The sequence below is a fragment of the Numida meleagris genome, chromosome 12 (genome assembly GCF_002078875.1).
Source record: "Numida meleagris isolate 19003 breed g44 Domestic line chromosome 12, NumMel1.0, whole genome shotgun sequence".
NCBI lineage: Eukaryota > Metazoa > Chordata > Aves > Galliformes > Numididae > Numida > Numida meleagris.
In genome coordinates this window covers 6294430-6308588 of record NC_034420.1, presented here as the reverse complement: position 1 = coordinate 6308588, position 14159 = coordinate 6294430, and the positions used below count along the sequence as shown (strand labels likewise).

The following is a 14159-nucleotide window of genomic DNA, read 5'->3' as shown; positions in this document are numbered from 1 at the left end:
TAATGGGCCCTTTGGGGAACTAGCATGTGAAGTTCATCCTGCCTCTTTCAATTACAGATATAACACAAGTAAATTAATCCAAGTCAGTATTCTCTGAAGTCAATTTCATATATGCCAATGTCTGCTTGAGTTTTTCAAAGAATAATCTGTGCATAGCAAAGAACACTTTCTCTTTTTTTAAAGCTGTTATTTTCCCCACATATTAACAGGGGTTGATGTGCATTTAAAAGAATCTTCTACTCCACTCTCATTCCATGATTTTCACTATTTTTTTCATATCTTTTTTTCTGCTGCTTTTGTTACATTTCCGTGCTGGTGCTTGCTTACTTGATGTATCTAAATTAATACATCAAGACACCCATGTCTTTTCTGCGTGTTTTCAGTATCAGCAGGATAGGCTGCATCTTTTGGCAGTCTTCAGCGAGTACTGAGTAAATGATGCATGATTCCGAGTGGAGACAAGTGTTACTGTGATGGTGCCTGTATGCTAATCCTTATTCTAGATATTGTTAGTGAGCACTACAAGCAAAGTGAATTAAATGCAATGCAAAGCGCACACTGAGCATTTCCACAAACTGGGGAATTCCTACAAATGCTTAACATGATTCCTGTAACTTTCCCCTTATTAACTACGTGCTAACTTCACCATCTAGACTGATGAACTTGATGAAATAAATGAAATTTTATTCAAGTTCTTCTGCCCTAGAGCCTGTAGCAAGCCAGACTTGACTGAAAAATTCACCTCACTGTTCTTTCACTGCTTCTCAAGCACTGCAGCTATATAATAGAATCACAGAATCATAGAATCCTTAGAGTTGGATGGGACCTCTGAGGGCCATCTAGTCCAACTCCCCTGCAATTCACAGGGACACCACAGCTAGATCAGGTTGCCCAGGGCTTTATCAGCCTCGCTTTGAAAGCCTCCAGGGACAGGGTATCAACACATTTCTAGAAACCTGTTCTAGTGCCTCATCACCCTCACTGTAAAAGATTTTTTCCTTATATCTAACCAAAATCTACCCTCCCTGAGCTTGAAACCATTTCTCCTTGTTCTATCACCACAGACCCTGCTAAAGAGTCTGTCCCCTTCTTTCCTGTAGCTCCCCTTTAGATACTGACAGGCCGCTCTCAGGTCACCTTGGAGTTTTCTCCAGGCTGCACAGCCCCAGCTCTCAGCCTGTCCTTGCAGGGGAGATGTGTTCCATTCCATGGATCATTTTTGTGGCCCTCCTCTAAACTGCTCCTACAGGTCTATGTCTACAATGTACTGAGGACTCCACATCTGGACGCAGTACTCCAGGTGAGGCCTCACCAGCACAGACCAGAAGGGCAGGATCACCTCCTTCGATCTGCTGGCCACACTTCTTTTGAAAGGTCTTGAAAGACATGATCCTTTGCTTTGTTTCTGCGTCCACATCCAATACAGGAGGCACAGAAGAAAAGATATCTGCGCATTCAATTCCTTTAGCCATTGTCCCAAGGCCCTGAAATCCCTTTTGATAGCCCTTAACCCACATGTGGCTGCTTCATTTCTCCCTGTATGGAAAAGCAGTAAGGGGTTGCGGTCTGTTGGCCATACCAGGCTAGGTAGTTTCCCAGTGACATCCCACACCCGTGCACCAGGAAGACAGCAGACTTCTCAAAGAAGAGGGTCTGCTGGGCATATTGGATGTTCAGTTCCCTGGAGGGAGGTATCACCTACAACCAATACCAATCTCTTCTTCAATGAAGTAGCCTTGGTGTTGGGGGAAGGCTTTTTTGGTTTGGTTTTGTTAGCATGTCAGGACTGAGTGGGTTGTTACCACCCTCAGATGGGCTTTCCACATCCAGGGCCTCCTAACTCTTGTACAGAGGCACATGGGGGGGTGGAACAGGCAAGGGTGGTTTTCGTTTGCAGTTTTGGGCACAGACTTGCCTCCATCTGCTCTTTTCCTTTGTCTTTTTGTCTCCACTTTCTTTGTACTCTGATGAGAAACCTGATGAGAAAAATGGCTTAAAAAGTAGATGTGACATTTCTTTTTAACACTATCATAATAAACCAGATGATACATTCACCTTCTACTCATGCATTGCAACACTGAATTAGGACAATATATAGATTTGCTAATGAACATTTAATTGCCATGAGACTGAAGGTGTCTTGGTTTTTGCACTCAAATATTTCTTAGGCTGTGCCTATTAAATTCAAATGAGTAAGAAAGAAGTCTTGATAGATAGAGCAGGAAAAATGATGCATGCTAGGTGTTCTCATTGATTTTCAATATTATTTGGGGCACACATCCTGGCTGTTTCTCTGCCTTCGTGGCTGACATGTTCTTTGCTTGCTTAATTTTTAACCTGATCATTTCCTGAGAAGTGCTGCTCAGCAGCCTATCCCATTTACCAAGTAGCCATTTGGGGCCATCCCCATGCTCCCCTCTCCAGTGTTTGAGCCATTTTCTATGCATGTGATTTTTCAAACACAGGAAGTTACATAAAGTCACATGCAAGGGGAAAGGAAAAAAAGGCAACTTCTTGGACACTGAGAGCAAGCCTATGCACACTGGGAGCACTCATGGCAATTTAATGATAACACCTAACAAAAACAAATAAGTGCCTGCCTTGTTCTTTTAGAAGGGACAGATTTTAAAAGCAGGGTAATGGTTTGGCAAAGGCACACAGTGACTGGGGTGCCTTCCAGCCACATGCTGCAGGCTCCTTCTATCTAAAAAGTTCTGCCCAGTAGTCAAAGGCAGTTTTCACCTTGAGCACTGAAGAAAGAGAAAGAAAACAAAAGCAGTTTTAATCCAATGCTTTTTCATCCTCTGTCTTTCTGAGGAAGGGAGATATGGCTGAAGGGAGAGCACTTCCTTGCCCAGCTGAGGTGCCACACTAAAGCAGGCATTCCCCAAAATGTTCTTAATTAATGAGCACATTAACTGAGAGCTGATTCCAAGCCTGAGCACCACCCACTGAAACAGCAACTGACTGTAAGCCTGTAGGGCTAGCTCCACAGATGCTGTAACGTTGCAGTACCTCTATCTGGCACTCGGTGAGTCCTCATGAAATTGAAGTGTCAGGCTGACAAGGAGAAAACTGGACTCTCCTGTCCACTACTTGATTACTACACCCTCAAGTTTCTGGTAATAACCTCCACCCCACCCCCCATAAAAGAAGCGTTATATCTTCCATTTGCCATTCATCCGTTGTCTTGAGAACATTTCTCTAAACTGTATCTGCAGGTGGTTTACTCTAAAGAGTATTTGATTCTCCTTGAAAATGCTCTGATATTAATACACTGGAGAAAACTGATAATCTTCCTGCAAAAGCCAAACCATGACAGCTGGAATCACTGATAGGAAATGCCATCCATTTTTCTTTTCACATGAGACATAACCCCTTCATTGGTATGAAATCAGAAAAAGATGCTAGCACTTCTCACTGTCAGATAGGAAAGATGACCAGTGTTGTTGGAGTGAACATACTGGCATTCAACAGTTTGTTACAATCAGTTCTGATTGGAACTGACAGAGCTTTGTAAGAACACCCTGTTCATATCTTAGACTTTTTGACAGAAATAGACTGAATTGTGGTCATGCAAAGATCTGGTAACAGAATCAAATATCACAATTATCATGACAGTCCTCTATTAATCCTCTCCCTGAAGAAGAAACATGAGCATATTTGAGCCACCATTTTGAACAAGAACATAATTTCCATCTTAGAAAAGCACCTAAAGGACCTTTTCACTTGATTCTTTTCCAATGTATTTAGCCACTAGAGTTGTCACTAGGATCTACCTGACACTTCTGAAAGGCCTTTTTTCCTCTCAGAATTAACAGCAGAACAGAGATTGACGGAACTCTTTCTTAAGCAGGTGCTCCAGTTTAAGGTCTCTATCAGCTCTAGAACATCAAAAATACAACTGACTGTGCTATTAAAAATGTCAACAGATATTTTATTTCTGGAGTTGCATGACTTGGTGCATGAGTTGCTCTTTAACGTAGTCAAAATAAAACAAATACATGATTCTGAGCAAATGAAAAAGGTAATGTGGTTCTATTTATCATTAATAAATCCACCAATACTGTTATTTTCTGGCACAGGAATGTTCAGGTACATCATAATTCCTATTTGTAGGGAAGGCAGTATTTATTTATTTGACAAAGAGAAATGTAGTACTGAAACTCAGCAGCCACACTTGCAAATACAGAATCTGTCACCTTTAGAGAAGACAGAATGTATACATTCATCTTGCAAGATTCTTCAGTTAGTTGACCCTTCCGCATTATCGCAATTGGTCCAGTAAGTGCTGGAGCATAACTAGAATATTCTTCCAACCAAACTACTTAACATTTTATGATTTTCCTCCACTGCTTCATCACTGTGTAGTAGTTTATCTTCTTAGGATGACAAAACACTTCTATACCAGATAATGTCTGAACTCAGACTTTGCTGAATTAAGTGCAGTCTTTTGTTTCTCTGAAGGTTGCATTCTTCTAGTCTTTCATGGCACTAGATCCTCAGCTAATATTAACTCTCAGCTGGAAACAGTCTTCTGTTTACCTGCCTGCCATTCCCTGCACTGTTCTTTAACTCAGCAATGGGGGTTGTCAAATGTATTCTGACAAATATTCACAGTGCTTCACAGTGCAAACATCACCTGAAGGTCTGTCTTCTCTCTCAGTGCAAGTCAATACTTCACTTGCATCATCTTAAAAGTAAAGAGGGGGGAAGATTCCCCCAAAACATCATTAATGTCACCAGCAAAGTTCATTCTAATCCTTATCAAAAAAATACTGCTCTCGCTCCTTAGTTCTTTCCCAGCTTAGCCTGTGGAGGTACAGAGAGAAAGCAGTCATTATTGCACACCGAGACCAAGCTTTCAAAAGCACCCAGAGGAACAATTAGAGCTCACAGCATACAGAGCAGCTTTGAAAATCTGAACCCTAATCACTCTTATTGAAGCATTGAATGGTGCCAATTGGCAAGAAACACCAGGCTCACCAGCACACTGTAATAGAAGCAATTGAGATGCAGTCCATAAGGCATCATTGTCAACCAGCAGAGGTACTGAATGAAAGCAGTTCTTTAATTTGGGACACAAATGTACCTAACTGAAATTAAAAGACATTTAAACCACATAGCCTTTTCTTCCTGTTCTAAGGTGATTTTTATTTGTAATCCAATGTAAGGGAGTAATGACCTCTAATACTATAATATAATTGTCACAGGCTTCAGGCACAAAATTAAAACACATTTATCTCTTTTGGACAATTACTGACCCACAAGAGGATGAAAACCCTCTGTTTTCATCCCTGAGCATTACTTGTTAATTGGTTCTACAGACACAGCAAGGAGAAGTTTCAGCTCAAAGCAGTTTGTCAGCACTGCCTGCTTAAGCCTAGGGGATGCCTCTTCAGAGCACCATAAGCAAACAGCTATCGTTTGCTTTGCAGATCAGCACCTGTACACTTTATAGTGTATATGCATAAAAGCACTTCAGATCTTCCTGCTGTAAGATACAAAGATTGAAAGTCAGTTGATAGCCAAGAACAAAAGTCAGTTGAGGCTGAACTGCAAGAAAGGAAAGGGGATAATCACAGAAATAATGATCCTTTTGGTTGAGGAAAAGCCTCACTTCTTGCTTTGCTTGAAGTTGCATGCAAGAACTTTGTCGTTACATGTCCTTTTTGCTCCTATATACTTTTATGTATCTTTGAAAGGTGAAAAATATTTTAAAAGCGTTCTGAAGAACAGTTGCTAAAGCAGAGTATCCTCCTTCTGTCCAATGAAGAAATGCAATAAGCAAAATTAGAATATGTTTTAGACTTTAAAATACTGAGAGTACTGGATGAAACAAGCAGAAGTTATCTATGCTTGCTCACTTTAAAGATAAAATGGTCATGCTCCCTTGTCACAATTCTGCAAAGCATCCTTAATGGCTAAATTGGATGACTGGATTTTCTCTGCCTTGTAGAGTGAATACCCAAGTGACACAGAACCATGCTTGAACTCTATACTTTACGCTTCAACTATTGCAGATAGTGGATAAAAAGGAAAACGAAAAGTTAGTTGGTGTGCAAGGGCTTGCACAGCTGATAAAATTTAGAGCAGCTTCAAGCTGAGGGACCACACTTATATAATGCAGAGAGAGTAATGAAAGGCAAGTACCTTTGCCTTCCCTTCTGCACACAGCAGCTTTGCTGAGAATGGAAATTGGCCAACCCAAGTGATCTTACCCTCTAAATGCCAGGAGTCACACTATGGGTATATGAGTGTCTGTATATGCCCTCATGCAGCATCTTAAAAATGGACCCAAAAAAGATTTTATTTCTTTAACGCACCAGTAAGCAATTGAATTGAAAAAAACTGTAAGGAAAATCTAAAAATCAAAGACTCCTTCCTTTCATCTCAAACCTCATATTTGTGATTAATTCTAAAATAAGAAAAATCTTATTTCTAAACCCTGATTTCCTACTTAAGAGTCAGCACCCCCTCTGGAAACTACCCAAGGGACAACAGAACAAGTCTAGAGAACAATGACTGAGTGCAAATGAAGCATAGATTGGGATTCATTTAGAAACTAGTGTATGATATTCAAATATTTCATACAGAAAGGCAGACTAACTGATTCAAATCACTTCTGGTAGCTTCCCAACTGTGTGCTAAAGAACCACCACTACAACTGTAGAAAGCCAGAAATTTTGTTCAGGTAGGCAAAGCATGAATGAAATCTTGTGGTTTGTCACCTGTAGGAAAGAAGTGTGCATTAACATATTCCTTTCTCAGTTATTAACTTTTAAACTGTTACAGGATCATTGCCTTTACATAACAACTAACTCCTTTTGAAATCTTCAAGGAACAGACACCATCTCTGTACAGAAACAGAGGCCATTTCTAAAATGTTGTTTAAGTAATGCCTGGTAGAGCACACTGTCTGTCTCAAATGGGCCTTCTAGTTAGGCATCAGTACCACATGAATACTTTACCTATCATACATGTCTGCATCTTTGCAGGCTGTGGTGTTCTCTTTGATTAGCACAACTGTATAAAATAGATTATTATTTCATACCAAAAATTGGGAGTTGATGGCTGAAAATCATTATCTTAAGTTTTCATTTTTTCCTATGATCACTTTCATAGTGGCTAAGCCACATTATATTTATAGCATTTTCAAAGTCTGATTATACTGCATTAGACTCTACATTTGTAGATGGGTATTTTCTACATGAAAACTTCAGCTTAATCTTATTATTACCCTAGCAGATATGCAGTTCTGGAGCACCAACCAAGATTAATTAGGTAGGCACAATATTGCAGAAATCTCCTCTGGTTTGCTACGTCTATCATTACTGACATTTCTACATCCAGCAAAAGATCTGCTGAAGAAATGTATGTGATTAATGCTGAATAAATCAAGTCTAATGAGACCTCCTGGGAAACCACCTCTCCTTATACAATCAGAGGAGGAGCATCAGCTGCTCTTCGTTCAGATGGAAGGGTTACAGACTGGTCACAGGCTTTGAGAAGAATTTACTTCCTAGCTGTTCGGCTAGCAATTCACTTTTATCCTCAATGACCTGATAAATCCTGGTAAGTGCAGCAAACCATTATGCAACTTGATAACCGCAGTCCGTATTACCAATCTGGTGAATACCACTATGTTCACAACACTATGACGGCACTAAAATTCATAAATATGGATCAGAAAAGCAGAATTCAATAGCTAGACTGAGATTAAAGGAACTCTCCATACTATCCAGCTTCAGGCTTTAAAGTCTTTATAAATCTCAGTTTTTCCTACTCTTAAATTGTTTAATTTTTAATTAAGTTATCACTGCATAGAGTCTTCAACTTCAGGCAGTTTTGAACAAGCTCCAGTTACATTTTAATTTGAAATGTAAAATAAAACAAACTACCCCATACAGGAAGCTTCTGCTGGATAATTTCGAAAATTTACTTTTTACCAGAGAATTAATTTTCATTAACATATTCTAAGGAAGGTTGTACAATAAACCTTCCCACTTAATATGGCATTGCAGTGAACACAGAAAGAATCCCGCTGTGTTTTTACTAACAAGTAACAAGACTTTTAAGTGTTAAAGTCCTCCAATGTGAAAATAATGCTTCATTGCTGACAAAAAAAAAGCCAAAAAAAAATACCCAGTAGATTTCAAGAAAACTAGAACTTAAATGGCTTAAGCTGAGTATAGGTAGGAAAAGAATGAATTCCTTGGGGCCATGTGTTACTGTGAAGGAAATAAAGCTGAACAAGTCAAACAGAGGAAGAGGTGTCAAGAGGCAAGCAAGAAGCTTTCAAATACCAGGCTATGGTGGAGAGTGAGTGACAGCCCTTACAACTCTAAAAGGGGCATGACGTGACTGCAGTCATCAAGGGATGAATCTCTTAGGTGTAAATGTATTTTTAATCTTCCCTTTTTCTAAATGCTGAAGATATGTTTCTTTCTAAAGGCTGGAAGTGAACTAGAATGCAAACAGTAGAAAACCTACATATAAAACAAGAACAAACAGAAAAGATAGCCATGGAATGGATTGGCAGTTTACCTCAGGTATTTGCTTTCTCTGAACCAGTATTAATTCTGGATGTGTTGACCGTGATATATACTGCTGAGAGAGGAAAAGCATTTAATTTTCCTAAACACAGACATCCTCAGAAGTACGATCATTTCAGGACGTGTGTGTTATTTTATATCTTTCCAGTTTTCTTTGAAACACAAACAGGAGAAGTGTGACATTAGCTGTTTCACTGCTGCTATTACTATTTCCATCCAGTGGAAACCTGAGCCACCATCATTCCATTCACGTCAATGAATCTTGACAGCTCTAATATAAAAATCTTCTCCAAGGAAATTACTATACATTCCTCTTTCTCTTTCAAATGACTGCATGTTTTTCTTTTAATATTTTTATGAGAATTTCTTGAAATCAAGTACTAACCTGGTAAAGCTGCTAGGACGCAGCATGGGCTGTGGGTTAAACTACCCTTCCTGGGGATTTATTGCTGGTTCAAACATTGGTTAATTGCAGAATAGTAAAGAGAAGGGGAGGTGGAGTGGAGATGGACACCTCCTCGAAAGAAACAAGGAGCAACTGTAAACCAGACTGCTACAGCTCCTAGGTGAGGAACTGAGCCCACTGCTTCTCAGCCATCAGATGACAAGCTCGTTCTGCACCAGCCAGCATGGTCACTATGGCAGCTCTCCTCATTACATCTAAATTTACTAAGCAAATCCCAGACCCTAAACTATTCAGTCATAGCTCTGAATATCTCACTCATCACATAATCATTTAGGTTGAAGGTAAGACCCTTCTGAGATCATCCAGGACAATCTCCAAACTTTCATTCATCATTTTCTGCTTAGTGCCCCGGCTCATTGACTTTCTGGGTGGAAGACTACTGAGAATGCTGCCACCTCTGTGCTATTTACCATTAAAAGATTGTTTCTAAATGTTTTTACAATTACACAGTAAACAAAAAAAAAGGAAGATGAGTCAACATAATACCAGACCACTCTCTTTAGTGACAATACAGCCTATGTATGAATTTTGCATTCTCACATGAAGGGCAACGCTGTCATTTCCAATGCATGTAAGCAGTCAGCAAACTGTGACCGATAACAAGATTAGGGCTTTACCAGTGCCATGACTTGCTACTCCAGTATCCAGATAATTTAACATTATCAAAAATATCTTATTTACAATCTTATTTTTGGTTTCAATATTTCAATATCCAATAAAATGTCACATTTTTAGCAATTTTTTGTAAACTTAGACTGCCAGGTTTTTAGGTCATTGATGTTTCTTCTAAGGGGCAGTTAATGCCAGATCATTATGCGTCTGCGGCACAGGTGTTCTGTAGTGTTTTCCCAAAAGGTTAGTATTTTTTCTTCCCAACCTTAATTCCTCTTAACAAAGTTTCCTTTCTTCAGGATCAACATATAATTTTAAATGAGCTCATGCCATCAATTTGTATTCTATTTCTATTCTAAGTCAGGAAGGTCACTCTATGGAAATGTTACATTGCAGTCTACTCAAGAAATGTAGTTGCTTTTGTCCATCTTCTCAGCTAAAAAAAATCACAGAGACCAGAGTGTTTCATTGCCTACTTAAACACAATCTACTTTTGTAACAGTATGATCAAAACTGATTTTTGTCATTAACTGGGAAATCATAATACTGAACCTTTTGCCTTGCTTGAGTTATTGAAAAAAATAATAATTCAGCATTGAGGTTTAGTATTAACACATATTCATATGGTCTCTGATATTAATAGAAGATTTTATTTTCTGATGCTTAGGATAGATTGGATAATGTTATATCTTAACTCCTGAGTGCGTATGTATTGCTCCAAGCAGTAAACCTGTACTTCATAAAAACGGTATGTCTTGTTAACAGGTATACAGAAGTAAGCTGTATGACAATTCTTGTTAACTTTATGTGCAGATAGGAAAATACATTGTTGTGGCACCAAAATATATTGTTTAGGATTAGGAAAGAGATACACAAAACATAAAAATACTTTCGCATACGTAAAACAAGGAAGTCATCATAAAAGAAGGTTATAGTTGTGAAAGTACTTCGTAAACAAACTTGATGAAAACACATTTAAGCTCCAGTGGGAGTCCAAAACAGTCAAATCTGCCTTTCATTTCAGACTCTGCAGAACAAAATGCTACCAAACGTTACAAAAGAAAACAACAAGAAGAATATCTCATGCTGAGCTCTTACTGCCTGGAGGAACAAAACAGAACCACAACATGCTCAGTACAATGAAAGCCACTGGGTATGAGCTCCAGGACTGACAGAAATGATGCTGTAACCTAAGTTCTACTTAAAACAATAAACTCAGAATTTTACCCTTACTTTTCCCCTAGCTCTCAAAATGCCAGTTAATTATTGCTGCTGGACACCAGTACGGTGAAAGGACCACATCTGGCACCAAGGAGACTGTTCAGTAAAAACTTGGCTTGTGTTTCCAGCAATTTGTGAATGGCCTAAGACTATGACTGGATAAAATTATGTGAATAAAGATTAGTGAAAAATTCACACAAATTCAGGTTTGTGTCAAAAATTGAGATTCAGTCTGCCCAACAGAGCGGGAGGCGGACTGCTGACCACTTCATACATGCAAAGGAGATAGAAAAAGTCAAAATAAGAGACAGTACAGGGAAGCAGGTTGGGTTCTGAGAGGTTCTGAGGAAACTTTCAGAAGGAGCATGACACACCAGATATTTCTATAATGTTTCAATAACAAGAATGTAAGTTGTTTGGACTCTGTTTTCATACGAGTCTATTTTGTTGACATCAGTAACCTGTTCTGCGTTACCGTGGTGAGAATTAACTTTCCCTGCTATTAATATAGTTACCTCTGGTCCCTAATAACCTCAATTTTTACAAACTTCAGCAGCTTTTACAAACAAGACCAGAATTCAATTTATTGTTTGCACTACCCAGGGACACTGGCACCCCTTTCTGAAGGCCCCAGAGCCTTGAAGCTGTGCTACCCTCCAGATGAGGCTCCAAGTGGGATCGAAGATAGGAGAAGTAGTTATTGTCATAAATCAAATATTGCCTCTGCTTTGAAAATGGGCTCATTTCAGAGTTGTTTCAATGCTCTTCTCCGAGAATCTTAGCAAAACTCAATGGGTTCCTCAATTCAACTGTTTATTTTGTCTTTACAGCTAAACAGCTCTGTTATTTCTTGAGGAATTATTCCAGACTCGAAATTTATGAGATACATTATCATTGCAGCTCGCCAGCCAAAATAAAATGCTCTACCTCAGGTTCCAGAAGCAGTCAAACTGCGATAGCAAGAAATTCCATAGAGACTAATTTATCATGCTTCTTAATAGGTTATATTAACCCAAACAAACCGCTGTGTTTCCAGTGTTTTGCTGGCTTCCAGTACCCAAATGAGCTCATTTTGAGCTGTTCAGATAGCACTACCTCAGCAACTGCAATGCAGCAGCTTGTAGCTCTCAGGAAGTATGGTAATCAAGTTTGATATTAATACATGAAATATTTAAGTATGTGTTAGAAAAGGACTGACAATGATAATTATTACCATGGAAGATTATTTTGATTAAGTGATGCTTCAGTAATTAAAATGAATTATTTGAAACCTTTAGATTTCCAACTTTAGCACATTTGATTCAACAGTCACATAAAAATACCAAAGTCTTGTGTTAAATAAACCACGTTTTCAAAATTACAACCAAATTTTTTCTCCAGAACAAAGAATATGCAGAAGATTATTTCATATTTTTTTATCATGCATTGAATTAATTAAACCTGAATGTTTTTTCCTTGAACAAACTTCAAACATCTCCTGCTATTCAGTGTATGAGCAGTACATGGACAAATATTCTCCAAGATGTGGCCCATGCCTGGGCTGGGCTGCCTTGCTTACCCCTTCCCAGTGGACATGCATGTACTTTGTTCTCACTCACCCTCCTCCCTCATGCCTGGCACCTGCTGCTTTGTGGTGGGCACACCACTGGCTGACAGGGAGTACTCTGGAAACCATGGCCCACCAATGATGGGTCCTCTCCTGCAGACATTCCTCCAGGGACCCTGAGGAGAAGAGGGAATTAGATGATTTTGCAGCTCCAGGCAAAAGCTGTCAATCCCCATGGCTCCCTCACAGCCCACAGAGGGGCCCAGGGCTCAGCCCCTGGAGGGAGGTGAGGTGAGGTGGTGACCCCCCCCTTCCCCTCTCATCCCCTGCACTAATCTCACCACTGCTCACAGTCTTAGGGAGGGAAATGCCAGAGAGAATGCCCCAATACTTCCATTCTCACAGCATGAGTTGGGGGATAGAAACTCATTTGTATGGATCAGCAGCATATGAACCACTTATTGCATTGTACATATCCTTTAAAAACTGAAAACGTAACAAAGTCAAATCGCACTGTAGGAAATAACACTGCAAAACCATCTACCTCCATGCAGGACTTAAGAAGGAAGGAGTCACTTTAAAACACATCTGATTTGAGCCTCTAATACTCACATTCACAAGTACTAAGATGGAGGTGAGCAGCCTGCCAAGCGTGCAGGCACTATGACCCCCAGATCTGTTGTGCTGTGGTCAGGATTGCTGGCAGTGACATGGAGGACAAGGGACACCAATTTTCAAGCCCTACCCCACGCTTGCATGATTCTTGTTAGGAGTGCAGTGGTTTTGGATGTGTCCTATTTTATCTGTCATCAGCCAACAGTGATTTACCTCCCTATTTTGTCCCACACTTGTGAGTACCCAGGCCTTAGTCACTACTAGTGTCTACTAAAGGCCACCTGATCAAGGCTTTTGATGAGCCTTCTTCTTCCAGCTACAGAAGGCTTGCAATCACAGGCTCTTGTTCTGCTGGAACTTCAACCACTCTGACATCTGCTGGAAAAGTAGCATGGCGAACTGTATGTGGTCCAAGAGGCTCCTGGAATACATCAAGGATAACTTCCTGAGCCATCTAACAGACAGCCTCACCAGGGGAATGCAGTGCTGCATCCGTTGCTCACCAACACAAGTGAACTGATTGATGATATCAGGATTCGAGTCTGCATAGACCGTAGTGACCATGCAAGGATGGAATTTACACTCCTGAGGAATATCAGACAGACAAATAGTACAATTAAGTTACTTAATTTTAGAAAAGCTAACTTTCAGCTCTTCAGGAAATTAGTCAACAAAACCACCTGTGAATCTGTCCTCAAGGACAAAGGAGCAGAGGAGAGCTGGCAGACCCTAAAGGAAGCTTTCCTTTGGTCACAAAAGCTCTCCATCCCCAGATGTATGAAGACAGGAAAAGAAGGCAAGAGACCAGCATGGATGAACTGGGACCTGCTTGTCAAACTGCAGAGCAGAAGAAAATGCGCAGGCAGCAGAAGCAGGGACAGGTAACTGGGGAATATTATAGGGATGCTGCTAGGCTGTGTAAAGATGGGGTCAGGAAGGCCAAGGCCCAACTGGAACTGGATTTGGCAAGGGGTGCAAAGAAGAATAAGAAAGGCTTTCACAGGTACATCAACAAGAAAAGGGAACTCTTAAAAGGTGTACCCCCCTAGTGAGCAATACAGGCAGGCCAGTAAATGGACAAGGAGAAGGCTGAGGTACTCAACAACTTATTTGCCTCAGTCTTCAATGGGTACTGCTCTATACA

At 40.0% G+C, this 14159-nt stretch overlaps 1 long non-coding RNA gene across 1 annotated transcript in view; it reads right to left on the bottom strand.

Moving 5' to 3' along the window:
- Nucleotides 1-14159, bottom strand: part of LOC110405408 — an 89083-nt gene that overhangs the window by 72383 nt on the left and 2541 nt on the right. Inside the window, exon 2 of the long non-coding RNA XR_002442863.1 lies at nt 12453-12576. This is a non-coding gene — a long non-coding RNA (uncharacterized LOC110405408). The remainder of the gene's footprint in view (nt 1-12452; nt 12577-14159) is intronic.